Source organism: Rhinatrema bivittatum, chromosome 2 (assembly GCF_901001135.1).
Source record: "Rhinatrema bivittatum chromosome 2, aRhiBiv1.1, whole genome shotgun sequence".
NCBI lineage: Eukaryota > Metazoa > Chordata > Amphibia > Gymnophiona > Rhinatrematidae > Rhinatrema > Rhinatrema bivittatum.
The window spans coordinates 339,620,534-339,640,163 of record NC_042616.1 but is presented as its reverse complement, the minus strand read 5'-3'; positions in this window follow the sequence as shown (position 1 = coordinate 339,640,163).

Here is a 19,630-nt window from a genome sequence, read left to right as displayed (position 1 = left end):
TCTCAAAAACAGCAACTAAGTTAAAAATTGGTATAATATACACCAAATTGGTAACTATATACCAAAATACGTTAATACTAACCCAAGAAAATATACTAAACTTGGTGTGATACTCATCAGATATAGTCCATTTTCCCATGTACTTGCCATTAACGTCTGATTTATATTCAAATGTCCTATCATACTCAATGCCTACAAAGTGCCCACTAAAGGGGATAAAAGGGGCAGGCCCTTAGCTGATGGCCTGTCTGCACACTGCCCACCAATAGGGAGACGACAGCGACTCTGGTTGATATCCCCTCAAGATTGAGGCTTTCCATTACTCAGCAGCAGATAGGGAGACAATGGTAATGCCTGATTGTTCCCACCCAGTCGAGAGTGGGATTTCAAATTACTTACTCATCGGAGGATCAGGAAATAGCATTTCATGCTACTAGTATGCTCAGTTCTTGAGTCAGGCTTGCAGGTTACCTTTTAATGGAGAGATGGTGGCAACACTGGTTGACATCACCTGCTTGGATACAGGACTTGCAATTACTCACTCAGCAGCGGATTTGGAAAAAGCAGTCCAGATATACTTCAACTGATAGACTTCTTCTCAGATAAAGTGCACCATGTAACAGGGGGTGGAACCAGTAATGTCCCTAGTGAAGGAGCCTGGAGGTCCTGCTAACATCAGTCAGAAAGGAAGGTCAAACTGCTAGGTGTCCCTGGAGGCGTGACCTAGTGCAAAGGCAGAGATGAGCTGTGTGAGGGAGAAGCAGCACTTTTCTGCAATTAATGCCTTGGTAGAAGTTTTCAGTTATTGCTTATGATAAAAGGTGGTAAAGTGGCAACCCTTGAAATGATCTTCATTTATGTAAACATCTCCAGACGATTTAAGATGGTTGTGAGGAGTCTGAGAAGATATTTTGTATTCTCCCAGAACATTTTTTTTAAATAGAGCCTAGCTTATTATCCCACTTTCACTCATTTTCTAACCATTTTTATGTGTCTGGATAATTAATTTTGTTCTTATTTTAGTTTATTTGAGTTGAATGAAAAGCCATCTTAGTGACTGATGCAGGAAAGCAGGGAGGGTGTTGAATATTACAAGGAGAAAGGAGGAAAAGGGATTAGCATTTCTATCATATGGAACATTGAAGATACATTCAGAGTAAGGTGGGGATAGGATTTGCTGCTGAGGGGAAATGTTGGGAATTTCTGAGGGAAAGAGGAGATCTGCTTGGGAAGGTTTGTCTGCCAGGAGAGGAGTTTTGTTTCTTTTAAGGGCTTAACACTTGAGGCTAGATGCCCCATTGGGGGGCAAGTAAGGCCAAGATTATCAGCAGGTGCCTTACCCTGTTAAAAATTGTGAGGTGTAGTTAGCTCTCCAAGTTTTAGAGCAGATTATAATGTATATCACAATCTGTGTTAATCCATTTTAATATTAAGAGCTATTTTGCATGTATTTGTATGCAACATAGCTCATTCCAAAACAAAAAGAAAAACCCAATTAATTTTGTTGAGGTATCTTTTCATTTTATTTTCCAACAAAATGAATTGAGGGTTTCATAGCATTTTTCATTTGGTTAGAAAACTAATTCACACTCCTAATTAGTAGAGTGCTGTTTTGTTCAAAATTTTTGTGAGTGATATAACAGCGTGCTTGGAAGGAAAAAATTGCCTTTTTGCTGATGGCACTAAAATCTGTAACAGACTGGACAACCCTGAGGGGGTAAGCAGAATGAGAAGTGATCTAAGAAAGCTCAAAGAGTGGTTGCTTGTTTAGCAGTTATGAATCATTGCAAAAAAAACTGCAGAGTCAGATTTTCAGATGCAGAAATCCAAGGGAGCTGTGTACACGATGAGGGATGAGAAACTGATGTGCACCAGCCAGGAGAGAAACCTTGAGCTGATAATGTTTGATGAACATTAGGGATTTATTTATTTATATTATTTATATTCCTCTTTACAGCGCTTCAAAGTGGATTACATTCAGGTACTATAGGTATTTCCCTATCCCCAGAGGGCTTACAAACTAATTTTGTACCTGAGGCAATGGTGAAAGAATGTGACAAAACAGGGGGCAACCAGCATAAAAAGATGTAGGTGATAATGACTATTTACAGGTTATTGGTGAGACCTCACCTGGAATATTGTATTCAATTCTGGTTGCCTTACTTCTGAAAGTATAAAGACAGGTAAGAAGCTGTCCAGAGAAAGGCTACCAACATGATGGATGGTCTGCACCAGAAGCAATATGAGAAGACATTTAAGAATTTAAATATGCATACCCTAGAGGACAGGAAAGACCACGGGAATATGATATAGATATTCCAACACCTGAAATGTATAAATCAGGAACAAGAAGTAAACTTTTTTCAGCAGATAGAATGCTCTAGAACAAGTTGTCATAGTTTTAGGCTCCAGGGGGACAGAATTAGGAGCAAAATTAGAAAATATTTTTTTACTGAAACTGTGGTGAATGTTTGAAATGCTCTCCCAGTAGATGTGGTGGAGAAAAACACAGTAACATAATCTAAATAATCTGGGATAAGACAGAGGATCCTGGGCTAGCTTAAGCATTAAGGGGCGGATTTTAAGAGCCCTGCTCGCCGGTGAGCCTATTTTACATAGGCCTACCGGCGCGCGCAGACCCCGGGACTCGCGTAAGTCCCGGGGTTTTCGGAGGGGGGCGTGTCGGGGGGGCGGGACCGAGTGCAGCGCCGTTTTGGGGGCGTGTCGGGAGCGTTTCGGGGGCGGGTCCGGGGGTGTGGTTACGGCCCGGGGTGGTCCGGGAGCGTGGCCGCGCCCTCCGGACCTGCCCCCAGGTCGCGTCCCGGTGCGCTAGCGGCCCGCTGGCGTGCGGGGATTTACGCCTCCCTCTGGGAGGTGTAAATTCCCCGACAAAGGTAAGGATGGGGTTTAGACAGGGCCGGCCGGGTGGGTTAGGTAGGGGAAGGGAGGGGAAGGGGAGGGAAGGGCAAAAGAAAGTTCCCTCCGAGGCCGCTCCGATTTCGGAGCGGCCTCGGAGGAAACGGAGGTAGGCTGCGCGGCTCGGCGCGCGCCGGCTATACAGAATCCATAGCCTTGCGCGCGCCGATCCCGGATTTTAGCGGATAATCGCGGCTCCGCGCGTATCTACTAAAATCCCGCGTACTTTTGCTTGCGCCTGATGCGCCAGCAAAAGTACGCCTATTCGCGCGGTCTGAAAATCTACCCCTAAGCGAACTAGGCAGTCATCTAGAGTGGCAGTTTCTGGGGGAGGTGCCAAAGAACAGCTGCTGTCACAGCAAAATAATATTGCTGTTTTGTTATGGTAGTTTTACTATATTGGTTCTAAAAAGGTGAATTTTTAGACCCGTGCATGTGTGCACATGTGCGCATTTGCCGGCTCATGCACCTAGCCTAGATTTTGTTATTTTATTACTTGCATGCTGTCCATAGCAGAAGTAAAGTTATACATGCCCTGCCCAAACCTCACTCACATCCCGCCCCTTATTTGAACTTTCTGATTTGTGTATGTATCAGGAGATACATGCGTATTCACTCGGTTTATAAAATCCACGAGATCCGCACCAGGCCAAATCATATCTACTATCTCCTGGCTGTGGCACATGTGGAGCTTTTAAAATCCACCAGTATGTGTCTTTTTGTAGGGATTTGTATAACTTCACAAAGTATCTGGGAATGGAGAGAGTTTGTGTCATTGTTACTAAGATATCACAAATATTTGACATTTATTTTGTGTGTGATGAGTATTAAGGGGAAGCCAATGTGGTATGGATTTCTTTTATAAATGTATGTATTTCTTGATTTTATTTGCAGTCTACTATCAAAAATCACAGATGATACATTCATCAGACACTATGACATGATTTCTGAAACCTAATATTATTATTATTATTTATATTGCAAAACAAATTTTAACATTTAAAATCTGATGTCTAATTATGTGCTTTTCCAGGCTCATTCTGGGAGGGGTGGTAGTGGGGTGATCACGATTGTTGAATTTAATTTTCAGTATCTCAGGGAAGGGCTTAAAGGGGTAATGGGGGGGAAGGGTGTGTGCAAGGCTGAAAGTTTGCCTATGGTAACTAATACCATTGCATTAGCCCAGAGAGGATCCCTAGAGGCAAAGAAGTAGGGAATGCCAGAGATCAACTGGAGTCTATGGCATTGCATCAGGAATGAAACTGGGCAGACTAGATGGACATAATGGTCCTTATCTGCTGTTACATTCTCTGATAGTCGCAGAACTGGGTTTGGAGGTTGCAGAATTGCAAACACGCTACTCTTTACTCCCTCAAGAAGAGAGGAAAAGAGAGAAGTGATGAGGATAAAACCAAGGGTGGAGAAAGAAAACAAGACCTTGTGATACTGTAGGCCATGGGGTAGCCAGGTGGATAGTGGTAGGCTAGAAATAAACTAGGTTGGTGCCAGCAGCATAGGTACTTTTATGTATGTATGTATTTATTTATTTACTTGTTTTATTTAAAAAAATTATAACCTGCACTCATCCTTTGTTTGCCGTGGGGTATAAATCAAACATACAGAAGATTAAAAATGGATAACACCTACCAGGCCAAGTCATGAACATAAAAATCACATTTAAAATCAGTTTTCTGTGGTTGTGACTCGACTTTTGCAAAACTATACCCTAATGTTTATATGTGTATGTGTATGTGTGTGTATTTCCTACTAAGCTCTGAACGCTCTTTAATTTAGTGAAGAATTACTGGTCCAGCCTAGGGTGTAAATAAGCCATGTAAGTATGTGGGTAGGACAAGCGCATTCATTTCTAGGGATGTGAATCGTTTTTGAACGATTAAAATTATCGTCAGATAATTTTAAAATCGTTCAAAATCGTTAGAGTGCACGATACAATACAAATGTCCCCGATTTATCGTCAGGGGCATTTGTATTGTATCGTTAAATAGGGCACAGGAATTATTTGGGGGAGGGCGGGAAAACTGGCAAACCAAAACAACCCCTAAACCCACCCCGAACCTTTAAAACCAATTCCTTACCCTCCCCCACCCTCCCGAACCCCCCAAAATGTTAAGTCACCTGGTAGTCCAGTTGGGGGGGGTCCTGGCGCGATCTCCCGCTCTCGGGCCATCGGCGCCATTTTGGCTGCCACTAATTAAAATGGCGCCGATGGCCCGATAAAAAAAACCCCACCCAACCCTTTAAATCGACCCCCCACCCTCCCAACCCTCCCGATCCAATTCACATTGCTAGGGAGGCCCGCGCCGCTAAAAAAAAAAACCCACCCGACCCTTTAAATCGACCCCCCCCTCCCGACCCTCCCAAAACCTTTTAAAATTACCTGGTGGTCCAGGGGGGCCTCGGGGGGCCTCGGGGAGAGATCCAGGGGGGGCCTCGGGGAGAGAAGAGATCTCGGGGAGAGATTACGCGGCATCAGCTGTTCCAAAAAAAAAAAAAAATGGCGCCGATGCCCCTTTGCCCTTACCATGTGACAGGGTATCCGTGCCATTGGCCGGCCCCTGTCATATGGTAGGAGCACTGGATGGCCATGCTTCTTTCCACAAGTCTTTCCACAAGTCTTGTTAGCTAGGTATATATGGTACTACTACTGTAGCCTCATGGCCCTTTTCTGGGGCTTGGCTTTCCACTTTGGGCGGTATGTCTTTGAGGCCTGCCCCTGGGTCATCTGTCTGGGCACAAAGTGCTGCAGGGCATGGAGTCCTGGGATACTGTAGAAGGCACAGGTGGAGGCTCGGGCATTTGTTCTAGAATTGGTGTTAACACTGTTGTCATGTTATTAATGGATGATTACACAGTGGTTGGAGCTTATGTTTGGGCTGCTGTCTGATCATGCAGGGTCTGGGTCTGAATGTTGACAGTTCTCCTTAAGTGCACTAGCTCTGCCCATATGTGGTGGAGATGTCCACCATTGCCTTCTTTCCAGGCGGGCGAGCTGCTCATGCATAGAGGGCTCTGTTGGTGCTGGTGTTGAGCTGGGTATGGTAAAAGCTGCTCCTGCTTGGTGCCTGCTGCCTCCTGCTGGTGACGTGGTTTGCTGGAGGTAGGTTGTCATGGCTCGACTGCCTCCCACTGCAGGTTGGGGGTCTTCCATGAAGCCTGATATGTTGACACTTACATTCAGAGGGGTGCCATCATCTGCAGCGGTTGTTATTCAGGCTCCTGCTGCAGTTCCTCCTTCTCCTCGCTGTCCTGCGTTGCTGCATCCAATTGTAGGGGTTCATGTAAAAGTGGGGCTGTGCTGCTGGTCCTTGGAGTGGTGCTGCTGGTCCCTGGGGCTTCATGGCTTGGACCTGTGGATTTCCGGGTGAGGGCTGTGAAAACAAATAAAAAGACATAAGTACCAATGCTAAGAAGTATATATGTACCGTTTATCATAAGATGACCACTTTGCATCAATCAATGTGAGCATCTTATACCAAAATATGTGGACATTTACAGGTGAGGTGAACTTACTAGTTCCAGCTCAAGTGGTGTCCAACCACTCATCCATCCCATTGAAGACATCTGATCCCAGGCATTTGATGAGGTGCTCCTCCATCAGTGTCATGATGATGGGGTAAGGGGCTCCTCCTCCGGTCTGGCACAGATATTTATTGTGGCTCGCCACCTTGTTTTTGAGTTAGGCCTTTATGTCCCAGTAATGGTTGGCCACCTGCTCCATACTCCTTTTCACTCTGCTGTGCCAGGATATGGCCTGGGCAATAGTGTGCCCGATTTGGCCCTTGGCTGTCCTCAATGCCTTGGCTGTATGATTGCTGAAGAGCATGGCATAGTTCTCAAGGACCCCAGCGATAACCATGCTGTTGTCTTCAACACTAAACTTTAATGCCCGAAGACAACTGTTCCCTGCTACCTGGCTGCTTGATAAATGGGGTGCCACTTCAATTTCTGGAGAGGTGTTACATTCCTCGTTCTCACTCCCACTCCCCTCCCTACCTCCTTCTACACCTGCCCTACTAACTCCCCTCCCCGCTGTCCTCTCTCTCTATTCTTACCTTGCCGTTCTTCTCCTACCGTATTCACTTGCCTATCCCCTTCCTCCTTCCCCCTTCCCCCTCCCACCTCTTCCTATCCCTTCCCTCCTTATCTCTATTCCTGTCCCTGCCCCTGCCCCAGTCCCTACTCCCACTCCTACCACTCCTGCCCTCATCCCCCCTCATCCTCCTCCTCTCCTCACACATATCCTCTCTCCCCATGCCTTTCACACTTATCCTCTACAGATCTTCTCACTCCTCCACACTGCAACCACCACCACCCCTCCTCCACACTATCACTCCTCCTCACTCCTCCACACCACCACAACACCACCAGCACAATTCCTCCTCACTCCTGCTCCATACCATCACCACTCCCCTTCAATCCTCCTCCCCTTCTCCTCACCACCACCATCACCACTCATTCTCACTCCTCCATAGAAAAAGACAAACTGTACAAACTAAAAAAAACTTTCACTAAAACAAAGACAAAAGACCAAGTTAAAGGGATACAGATGACAACAGAATACAAGACAACTCACTCAGGTAATCGAATCTCAAAAAGCTCCTACTCCCACTATCCAACTCATCAACTCTCCTCTCTCTCTCCAATGCCTTACACACCATTGAAGAGGCAGCTGCAGGAAGCCGGAATATATATAAACACAAAAAATAATGCATCATGCATAAATCAATGCACGCCACATAAAATGACGTGTGACGTGCTGGTGCATTGCGAAATATGATAATGTTTCGTAACTTGCACAAAACACCTTTGCATTGGGAATGATCAGGTATTTCCCTAAATATGCCACTTTTTTTTAAATTCGGGCACTATTTCTGATGTATTTTTGATGATTTTAGACCTAAGTTAGATAATGCTGAACATCGGCATTTATCTGAGTAAATTACCTGGACAAGTGTCTCTGTCTCAGAATGTCCCCATCCCGTTCCTCACTGAGGGGGTCATTCATCAAATCGCGATAGGGCCTTATCGCGTGCGTTACTGCAGGAATGCACCCGATAATTACCGCATCATGCTTTGAATATTTAAATTTCAAATTAAAATAAAAAAGGGAGGAGTTGGGCGGGGTTTTGAATAATGAGGGGCCGGTAGTGCTGTGGGCGATATTGTTTCGCACATTATCGCTGGCAGTAGCTCTGGAAATAACAACAGCTTTTCTACTGGCGATATAGTGGCAAAAGTGTTCAGCACAGCCGTGACTGCACCGTGACCGGAACCGCACTGCCGTGATGTGACCGGCTGCACACTTTCTCCCCCGCTCCTTTTTTGGCTGTGAGCGATCATTTCGCTATATTTATAGCAGAATAATGAATCTAGTGATTAGATGGTTAACATTTTAGCCAGATAAAAAGTTAGCCAGCTAAATGCCAGCTACTGACTGTATTCTGGATATTGAAACAGTGCCACTTAGCTGTCTAAATCTGTACTTAACTGGCTAAATGATGCCGAATATGAGTCCCAATAAATTTTGTATATGCATGAAATTTAAGAATTGATAAAAAAAAATATCCCTTCTTAAAATTACCATGTGTCAGGAAAGAATGCAAAAAAAAAAAAAAAATAAATTCACAAATATATCTTAAGTACTTAGCTTGTTTAATTTTAAAATGGTGAACGTTTTGCCTAACACATAAATTTGACACTGGAAAGAAAAGTGTGCAACATTGCTCATGCTAAAATATATGCAAGCAGTTTGGTGGGGTTTTATTTGTTCATCAAAAATCTGTCCAAAGTCTTAAGATTTTTCTTCATATTCTCCACAGTTTATCTGGATAGACATCTATATATACATTATTTATCAGTTGACAGTTTATTTTCCAAAATAGTCAACTTGTTTGTTGCACTGCTTGAGTCCTTTTGTTAAAGTGTACAGTGCAGGATAGAATAATGTTAGCCACACTGATTGCTTTATTCTGTGACCTTTCAATGACTTTCACTGTTATGACTGGGGCTATTTTCTCTCCAATGTTTTATTGATTGTATTGATAAATGTTACAGCATAGTTTGTGTAATCCACCTTGGGTTTATGGATTCATTTATTTGTTTTTAAATTGTGTGTCTGGATGGGTAATTCCATCTGAGTATTTAATCATTAAAAATGTATTTCTTTAGAAAGAAGCCTCTATGTGCAATAAACCCCTATTGCTCATTTGCTTGAATCTATTTTAATTGGCTCTGACAACAAGGGGTAAACACTGTTGCTGCTTTACTGAGGTGTAAATTTACCACCACAGGCAAAAAAGTTTTAGAAAAGCAAAAAAAAAAAAATCATGCAATATAATGTTCACACAATTAGTTTTAGTAGGCTGAGTCTGCTTATCCTTAGCCTATCAACCACCATTGATTGTATAAAAATCATCTCATAGTTTTAATGTCTGCAAGTAGGAACATTCTTCTGAAGTCAAATTACATCTCATGAGCACATTAAGTACCAGAATGAACTAATCTCTCAAATTTATGAGATAGTGTTTAGGGCAAGGATTTTCTTTCAATGGCATGTAAGCACAGAATTACATTAAGATGGGATCTGCCAGCTTGTGTGGCAGAGTATTGTCTCCATTTAAAATATACCCGGCCTAAAATGTCATGTGATTTTCTTTTTCCAAAGACCAATACTCAATAAATAAAAACTCTGATTTAGCCCAAAGTAGAAAATATTGCATATGGGAAGTTTATTCTTTCGCACTGCATGCCTCTGACTCTTAGCCAAAATCACATTTCTCATGACATATTGGCTAAGTATAGCTTCACGTTCATTCAAAGTGAGTTTTCAGAAGGTGGGTCGGGTCTGGGGGGGGGTGGTGGTGTTAAAGACACATTCAGAGGTATCCACTGTAAAATTCACATCATTTAAGAATTTTTTGACCTTATAAGTATTCTAAAAAGAGTTGACTTATACACTGCAGTCTCTGCTAGCTGCATATAGAGTATCAGGCTGAGCCCTATATAGAGGCTCTCTCTCTCTCAATGTTCTAACAGGGAGCTGTGGCAAAGTGCCGCATGTAACATATGCGTGCCGGTTAAGGAAAATTTAGAGTTATGCGCGTCAATCCTGAGAACGCCCTGCCCCTTTTTCAGCTTACTTTTTTTAGGCACGTGTACTTAATGTACCCGTGTCCTTCCCGGCTATTTAAAATTTGCGTAGCTTCCATTAGGCCACTTATGCGCATATGTGGCCATTTTTGTGCACACAAGGGGCGGATTTTAAATGCCCTGCGCGCGTAAATCCGGCCGACCCAGGATTTTATAAGATACGCGTGGCTACGTGTGTATCTTATAAAATCCAGCGTACTTTTGTTCGCGCGCGTATGTTTTTAAGATCTACCCCAAGGCTTTTAAAAATCTACCTTTAAATATATAGCTAATCCAAATGATACTGCCTGTCAAGTTAATTATATTGTAATCCACTTCAAGGCCATTTGTGGTAAAAACTGAATATCAAATATCAACAAATAAATAAGAGTAGGGTGAGTGACAGGGAGGAGAGAGGATAAATAAAAGAAGTGAAAAAGATCAGGTAAGTGAGAAGAGAGGGACAACATGGGAGAAGAGTCAAAGAGAAAAGGAAAAAGGGAAGGGTGAGTGGGAGGGAAGGAGCGAGAAGTGAGGGAAGACAGGAGGGGGTGAGAGAACTAGGAGACATTTCTTCCTCCCATTTACTCTCTACTTCCTTTTCTTGCAATCTCACTTCCCCTCTGCTTCCTCATACTCACCCACTCACCCCTTCCCCTCCACACACACTGAGGAAGGGGAATGGAGAAGGGTGGGGGAAAGGGACAAAGTGAATAGTGCAAGGAGAAAAAGTGCGCCCTCCAACACAACCTCACTCAAGAGGGAAGGGGTGAGTGAGAGGGAAGGCAACTCAGGGAATGGAGTTGAGGGAGGGGAAAATGAGAGGAGTGTGAACGAGACAGAAAGAACTCAGGGGGAGGGGAAGGAAATGGAGAGTGGAAAGGGGAGTAAGTTTAAGAGGGAAAGAGCGCCTCTCATCCACACCCACTCTTTTTCCCCTTCCGGGCTGGGGGAACCAGAGAGGGAGAGCAGGGCAAAGTGAAGAGTGAAAGGGGGAAAGAGTGCCTCCCCACACTACCTCCCTCCACACAGCTCCATGCAGAACTACACATGTCCTCCATACATACACACACACACACACAACTCTATCCCCCCCACACACCCCCCACCCACACAACTCTACAATCCCGCACCACCCCACACATCTTACACACAGACACAGACACACACACACATACCTCTACCTCTATTACCCACACATGGGCCCCCATCAGCACCCACTGATACACACAATCCAACAAGCCACCACACCTCCAGACACACATCCCCCACACGCACCTACACACAGTACCCATCCCCCACACACAGATCCTACACTACCACCCCCACCATACGCACCCCATTCCACACATCCCAGTATGCCTATCACCCACACCCGTACACCCCCACATTACCACCACCCTCTATACCATCATACCTGCCACACTCACCACCTGTTCCACATGCATACCACTACCTCCTCTCCCTCATCTTCATTCCTACCTCCTTCTACCCCACAAACACAGGGGGTGAGTAAACATGGACAAAGTGGAGGCTGCAAAGGGAAAAGAGTGTCCTCAGCCATACACACACACACACACACACACACACACTTGCCTGCACTCCCTACACCATAAACACACTACTCCCTCATCTCTTCTGTAGAAATTCCCAAATTAGTGGGGTTGACTAGCAAAGCCTCTACTAATGCGATACAAAAATTATAAGAAAATAATCAGACACTCTAACTAGAAGTGCGACATAGAACTAATGGAACCTACTTTATAGAATGTATGCAAATGCCTACGTGGATCCAGAAATTTTCCCATGTCTAACTAATCTCAGTTGCCCTTAGCTCTCTTGAAAATTTAATGGGGATTGAATGGAAAACAAAAAAAATTATTAATTGACATAATTGCACATGTGTTTTCATATTATACATTAATTCTCCCTAGAATACCTAAATATTACCCATAGGCCTTGTGCCATTTCCTGAAAATTTATTGTACACTGGATAAAAACCAAAAATTTATCGGATGGCATAACTGTGCATATGCATATGTGAAACACATGGATTTTACAAAACACGTGGATTTTACAAAATAAATAAATAAATAAATAAATAACAACAACCCTATCTTGATCCTTGTAGACCTCTGACATGTACAGAAAATGTGGTTATGGATTGGATGTGCCCCCCTCCCCCCTTTTAATAACCTATATGTGACCAAGTATCTAGCCTGATCCACCTTAAATCCTAGAGAGAGAGAGAGAGCTCTGTGGATGGGACCCTGCTGAGCAGGATAAAAGGGTGAGCCCAGGTGAAAGCAGGAGATCCTGGGTCTCCAGGAGAAGGCAGTTTCTGAATCCTCTCAGGTACAAGGTAATGGTGGAAGTACACTGCTGGAGGTATGCAGACTACATATTTGTATGCTGACAGTTGTAAATAAAGTGAAATTTGTAAGAAAAAAAAGGCTGGAATCAGTGTGGTTTCTGCTTCCAGCCTAAGAAAGTTACTTGGCTATACCACATATGGTGTCAGTTCGGAGATTTCAGCACTCTGCTCTGCACAGACAAAAAGCCAGTTTCCACAGAAGGAAAAGAAAGTATGCCAAAAAAGCTGTACTGCTAGCTGTACACAAAGCACTATGGACTTTAAAAGACTGTGGTTCAGGGAGGATCAACAAAGCCAAACAGTTTCATTTTTTTATATAGAGAGCTGTGTCTTGGGGCCTGAAGAAAAATAATAACTAGAAAGGTTTTATTGCAAATAAGGAGAGATGTTCCAGTTGCTTAGACAGGGAAGAGAAAGTGAGTTATTTGCTGCACAAGCAGGCTTTTCTTTCCTTTTCCTCAGGAAAAAAAAAGAGAGAACAGTATGTGGCAGAGAGTGTTTGAAGAGGGCATAGTTCTTTAGAAAAGTGAAGCTGCTAGAGTTGGTCTGTGTTTCTGAACAGAAAATGGCCCTCCAGCAGCAAGCCAGTTGGTCTGCACTAGAGGGGAAGTAAGTCTTCTTTGTCAGTGAAAGAGAAAAAAAATTATGACTAAGCAGGAAATAGAATTTTGGATTCAAGCTTATTTGAAAGGCCAGAGGCAATGACAAGAAAACCTTGTAAAGCTTCAGACTGCCTGGGCATGCGCATCAAAAAAACAATAAGCCAGCTGTTCACTCCTAATTGCCAGCCTGACAAAGTAATGCCAGGGAAGGACTCACTGCACCTGGAAGCAGCAGCCCTATGAATTTCCTGACCGGAACTTTACCCTCCAAGGGACAAAACTGCAGAGGAAAATAAAAGCAAACAATATGCCTGAGCCAGAGAGGAGCCTGTGGACAGTGTGACAGGAAAACCTGTCATAGAACCAGTGAACATACCACTGGAGCAGGTAGTGGAAGAAAAGCCTGAGTTGCAAGGACAAGCACAGCTGAGTGCAAGGAAAGTAAATGGAACCAGGTGAATGAACTTGCAGTGACTATAACGGGTAAAAGAAAGCTCATGGTAGAGTTTTATAAACTGGCCTGAAAGAGGCAACACAAATTGCATGGAAGGAGGAAGTTTATAGTGGCCTGTTGGAAGCAGCACAGACTTGCCTGAGGAAGGCAGCATGAAGGAGCCAGACAAGTGCTGCAGAGAAGCCAGATCGAGGTGCTGTAGAGAGGCCAGCAGAGGTGCTGCAGAATGACCAGAGGAAGACACTGCAGTGTGGTCAGAGAGGGGTGCTGCAGAGTGGCCAGGGAGAGGCACTGCAGTTGGTGAAGGCACAGAGAAGTTAGAAAATGCTGGGAGAAAAATGAAGAAAAAGATGAAGCCTTATATAGAGCAATGGGAAGAGAATCTACAACAGCAGCACTTAGATGAAATCATGAGAATCCTACTGGTAGAGGATTGGAACCCTAAGCAACAAATGGACTCATTTGAAGGACTATGGGTAGACACTGGGTGCAGTGGGTGGTTATGGTAATGGTGGTATTTGGGGTAAGCCTAATGGGTGGGGGGAGCATGAGCCTACATCCCCTACACAGAATCTAGATAGTGGCATGCCAGAAGGAATATATTGGGGAGTGGGGTCACTTTCCTGGATTGGATCCAGGGTGAGTAAAGATGCTTGCCCCAATGGATTCGAGTTGAGGGGATATCCCCCTGCTTTAACCTGTATGGGACCAGATTCTAGCCTGGTCCACCTTAAATCTTACAGATTGAGAGAACTCTGTGGGTGGGACCCTACTGAGCAGGGTAAGAGGGTAAACCCAGCTGGGAACAGGAGACCCTGCATCTCCAGAAGAAGGCAGCTCCTGAATCCAAAGGATTCAGGAGCTGCCTTCTTCAAAGGAACTGTTTTTCCACTAACTGCGCTTTCATATAACTTGCCTAATCATCTACATTGTGTAAATTGTATATAATTCTTACCTTGTAAGCAATTACTCTCTGCTTACATGCTCTGCTCTCCAGTTAGAAATTGTTATCCTATCCTTTTTTCTAACAGCCCAGTTCCACACTCCCTGTTGTAATGTAACTTTTGCTTTCACTGTTAACTGGTTCCCCCTAGTTTATTGTAAACCGGTACGATAAGACCTGGTCTTGAGCATCGGTGTATTAAAAGAATTAAAATAAAATAAATAAATAAATCCTCTCTGGTACAAAGTAATGGTGGAAGTACACTGCTGGAGGTAAGCAGTCTACATATTTGTATGCTGGAAATTGTAAATAAAGTGGAATTTGTAAGAAGAAAAGGCTGGAGTCAGTATGGTTCCTGCCTCCAGCCTAAGAAAGTTACTCAGCTATCCCACAGATATAAAACTGAAAGGTTATTAGGTAGCATAACTGTGTGTTTGTGAAATACATGGTTCCAAGATTTATCATAATCCTCATGTTTCCCCTGACATATCCTGATAACTGTGTGTGCATGCAAAACAACAAATTCATTAGGTAACAATAATTATGCATGTGTAACCTTGTAATATATGTGTGACACTGGTTTCTTCAACTTTCTTGTAGTTTATTACTTCAGGGTTAACCAGACTATACAAGTTTAAGGCTGTAGAGACCTGCAGTTCAACTGATAGCCCAGCCACCAATAATGAAGTTACACACCGCATTAGCATATAACAGTATTAAACTTTACTGAATAAGTAGCAGACTTAATCATTCTGCTCACTCTGCAAACACATGCAAACTGGAGTAGCTTAGACATGGAATACTGCTGAAAGGTTTCAACTGGCGACAATTCAGCAGCTATCTCCAATCTTTACACAGTCTTTGCATTTATTTCAAAGTCCCAGCTTGTGTCCTACTGTGAAGCGGTTTGAATGCTGAAGGGCGGGAGATGACTTCAGCACTTCTTTTTGATCCTAATAACACTCGTTGCCAAGGGAACCCTCAGTCTCTGGCAATTCAAATTACTAATCCTTCACAGCATGGATCCTTAATTAAAACAAACAATTTTCTTTTAGTTTCAGGGCAGAGCAGAGAACTTCCTTTGTCTTGCTCAGGAAGTAATGGTCTGTTTGCACATGCCCCAAACTGACTACAGCTGGGCTGTGAATTTGCAGCCCTTAAAGGGACAGCACCCAATTGGCAGTTCTTCAGTGTCATTTTACTAAAGAAGGTTACACATGCATATTCATGGCATACGTGAATCCAGAAAAAAATACCCATATATGACTCTTCTTGGCTCCCTCATATGCTATGAAAATTTGGTGTATCTAGTACAACAAATAGGGAAACTATTAGTGGGGGACAGACAGGATGATTGCACAGGCCCCCATCCCTTTGGAAATTAAGCAGTGGATTTAACCCTCCGACTGCTCTCCTCTGAATTAGCCCTCTAAGATCACATGCTGATGGGGAAAGATCCCCCATGATGACATATTAGCCAACCATCCTAATATAAGGATGCAACCACACAAGAGTATCCACAAGAATTAGCAACCAGTTTATGATTTGTTTTGAATGGAATAAAAGAAATCAACAGTGTCTCGAAAAAGAACAAGAATGTTCAATGCATTCATTTTCATAAGTTTGTGCAAACAGTTCACAGTTGTGCACAGAAAAAATACTTAGTGCATGCACATCAAATGTGTGCACAAGTTGCCAGTTTGAGAGCACAACTTCCTGTAGGGTAATTTCCATATAATAACTTACAGTATATAAACTATACCTTTTATGACTGATCAGAGTTTATCACAATTCTGTTTGTCTTAGATAATGGATATTTTATTAGGGGTTTTATTAAGCCTATTACAATAAAAGCTTTTATAATAAGCCTAATGATTGTCAGGTGCAGAGGAATACATATTAACAAATTTAAAATAGAAGAATATTCTGTTCTTACAAAATAAGCAAGGCATTAGCATATACAATTAACCTGTGTTTAAGATGTTAAAGTTTCTAACTACTCCTATTTTGGAATTTAACCTTCTAGTTCGTAGCCTGGTCTTGGAAGCACTCTCAGATGGCTGGGAATGCTATTATCCAGTCTCACTGCTTCTGATGTCTTGCACTGGATTGGGCTTCTACAATTGTAGCATCTCACAGTAAATCAGGATAAAATCCCGACTACCTAAAGGGAATCAGGATTTCTCAACCCTGGAGATAAGGAAGGGCAGGGGAGGTGTCATCTGCTTCAGTAGGTTCACTTGTTATCTTGATAAGTTTTTTTCTCTCTGTTTTCCCCCTTTTAAAGGGATCAATTTGCATTTCTTAGTTCATTAATGAAAATCGATTAGCTTCAAGACCATCAATGTCAATGGTCCAGCTCATCCAGGGTTTTTCTCAAACTGCAGGTCATCCATTGGTCAGAGAGACATTGAGTATAGGTTTGATAAATATCGAGGCTCTGCTAGGTGGATTTGTGTAACACTACCATAAACCCCAGCCTTGCTGGTGCCTAGCAAGGACTGTTTTTAACAGAAACAGTCTTTTATTGTCATTGTTTTGTACAGAAAATAGTCTTTGTGCTGAGAAAGATGTCCAGCATCCCATTTTCCTTTGCAAAAGAAACTCCATATGGTCAGCATACAATCCATAGAAGGTTTTTCTGGGCCTTATTCCTACATTCTGATGTGAGTGCACAGAGTGTTTTTTTTGTGCACCCAACTACGGAACTATGTGCACAAACTTCAAAAAACAAAAGAAACAAACAAAGAGAACAAAATGAACACAAAAATTCCCATTGAAATAAACCAAAATGAACATTTTTGGCTTGCACATCCCTACTATGAAGTGACTTTTAAAGTTTTGATATGGTCATCAATAACATACATTGATAGGTTCCCCGATAATCTGATCTCCATAACAGAGGGAACAAGACTTGATTAGTGCATTAGGAGTTCTTAGATTATTATTATTGTTTCTTGGATCACTAAAGGTTTTTCTAAACATACTGGCTAATTTCAAAAGTAACTCGCGCAGAGATGCGCTGTGATTTTTTATCGTACACACAAGTACGCGCGTATCATTTAAAATCCCTCTGCTGCAAGTTTGTGTGTGCATACTCTTAAGAGGCAGCTTGAGTAAATGTCCTGCCATATTTTCGCTAGGGCTTTAGCTGCTTTTACGTGTGTATGCAGGTGGATTTTAAAACACACTTGCATGAGGGAAAAACTAGTTTTTCCAATTAGTCTACCAGTTTGTCCAGTTGATATTGAGGTCTTCAAGACCCTTCTGGCTCTTCATTCTGTAAGCCCCCCACTTGAAATCCCTAAAACTCAAGATCTCTAGACTTGCTGCCCAGCAGGTCCTGCAGTAAAGTTACTCGGATAACACACAGGCGCACGCCATGGTCAGCTTTTTTAAAATTCGGAGTTACACGCGTAAGTCTTAGTCCCACCCCGGAACGCCCATGCCCCACTCATTTTCCACCCTCTTATTCTTGATGCATGCATGGGTATGTATGTGCGTACTTCGTAGATTCTTAAAATTGACGTTGCTTGCCCACGAACCGCATACGCACATATGTGGCTGTTTTTGCGTGAGCAACTCTTACATTCTTATGTAGTCACTAATAGGGCCTCACAGCTCTCTTCTTCAAATTTCACTACACCAGTGACAAAGAAGGTAGATCAGATTGACTGTGATGGGTATGTGAGACACAACACCGAATTTACTGAACTGATAGGAACACTGATATAATAAAAAGAATGTAAAATGGGATCCCTGCCTTGAATATGTAAAGGAAGAATGAGATCATAGGTGGAGTTTGTGGGGGAGATGTGGGGGCAGTGCCCCTGCAAATGCACTGGGTCCTCTCCCTGCAAATCTATCCTCCGTACTCCTCGCCCCCCTCCCCCCCATCCCTCACACGCAGATGAAATAAGCAAACTTGGCCTATGCCTAAGATCAATTGGCACTATGGCAATGTAACAGGAAATAAGTTGGACAGAAATAGATAGGGAGCATACACCGATCTTCCATCATATTCTGTATTTCTGTGAAGCTACTGTGGGTCCAGCACTAATAAATGACAGATACTGCAAGTAAAAGAAGCAGAGCACTTTATACTTACTACTTCTATATTCCACAGATGCTTCCAGTGAATTCTATAATGTACATTTCCAAGCTGTTGAATAGCTAAGAAGCAAAACAACCTTGGTTTTCTCTTACATCCTTCTTCAGCAAACAGAAATAGCTCAAGGGGCACTCAGTAATTAAATTACAGTGAACTTCAGAAGATTAATAAACATTTATTTTAATGCAGTTCAATAAGCTTCTAACCTCAGGTTCAAGGTAACCTAGAGGGAACTTCAAAAACAGCTACTCAAAGGGAACAAATTAATATGTAGTAAGGTCAATAGGATCTGAAAGGTAATTAGATATTCCCATTTGAAGACTTTTACTATTTTGAGACCAAATTATTAGCATAAGATAATAGTGTGACGTTCAAAATGTGGTTGTTTTTATTTTTATAAAAGAAAAATAAGATGGCCAGAAAATTACCATAGGATAAAACCAACATTCATACAATAATGAAAGCAGCAGAAAAACAAGCACTTTATACTATATTTGTACATGGGGCTTGTGCACTAAAGCTCAGGGTACACATTACGAAGCCGATCTACTACTGCGAGAAAAACATTTAAAACATGGCTATGCCCATAAAAATAGAAAATAGTGCACACTTTTCCATTTTAGCATGTAAAGTCATGCTGGCAGTTTTTCTCTTTCACAAAACTAACATTTTCACTCATTATTTTCCATGTGTGAAATTTTATTCAAATAATAGTTAATGAGCTGCTGCAGTACAAAATCATGCACAGCAGCTCATTAACTTGGGTAGAAATTAAATGCATCAAAAATAGGGGCTGATGCAATATAGTTATACAGTGCTCAGCCCACAGTCAGACTTGGGTTAAATAGGCACTAATCCACCCCTAATGCAATAAAAGGATTAGCGCCTATTTAATGCGCGTCTGACATGGAGTAAATAGGACAGCATTCATCACATGCAAATGCATGTGACTGAGGCTATTATTCATTCCAAGTGCAAAAATAGCTGAGCGCAGGTAAAAGAAGTACAGAAAAGCAGAAAAAAGTAAAACCCCCCCCCCCAAAAAACCTCAGTCGGCCACATAAAGAAGACCAACGCCGAT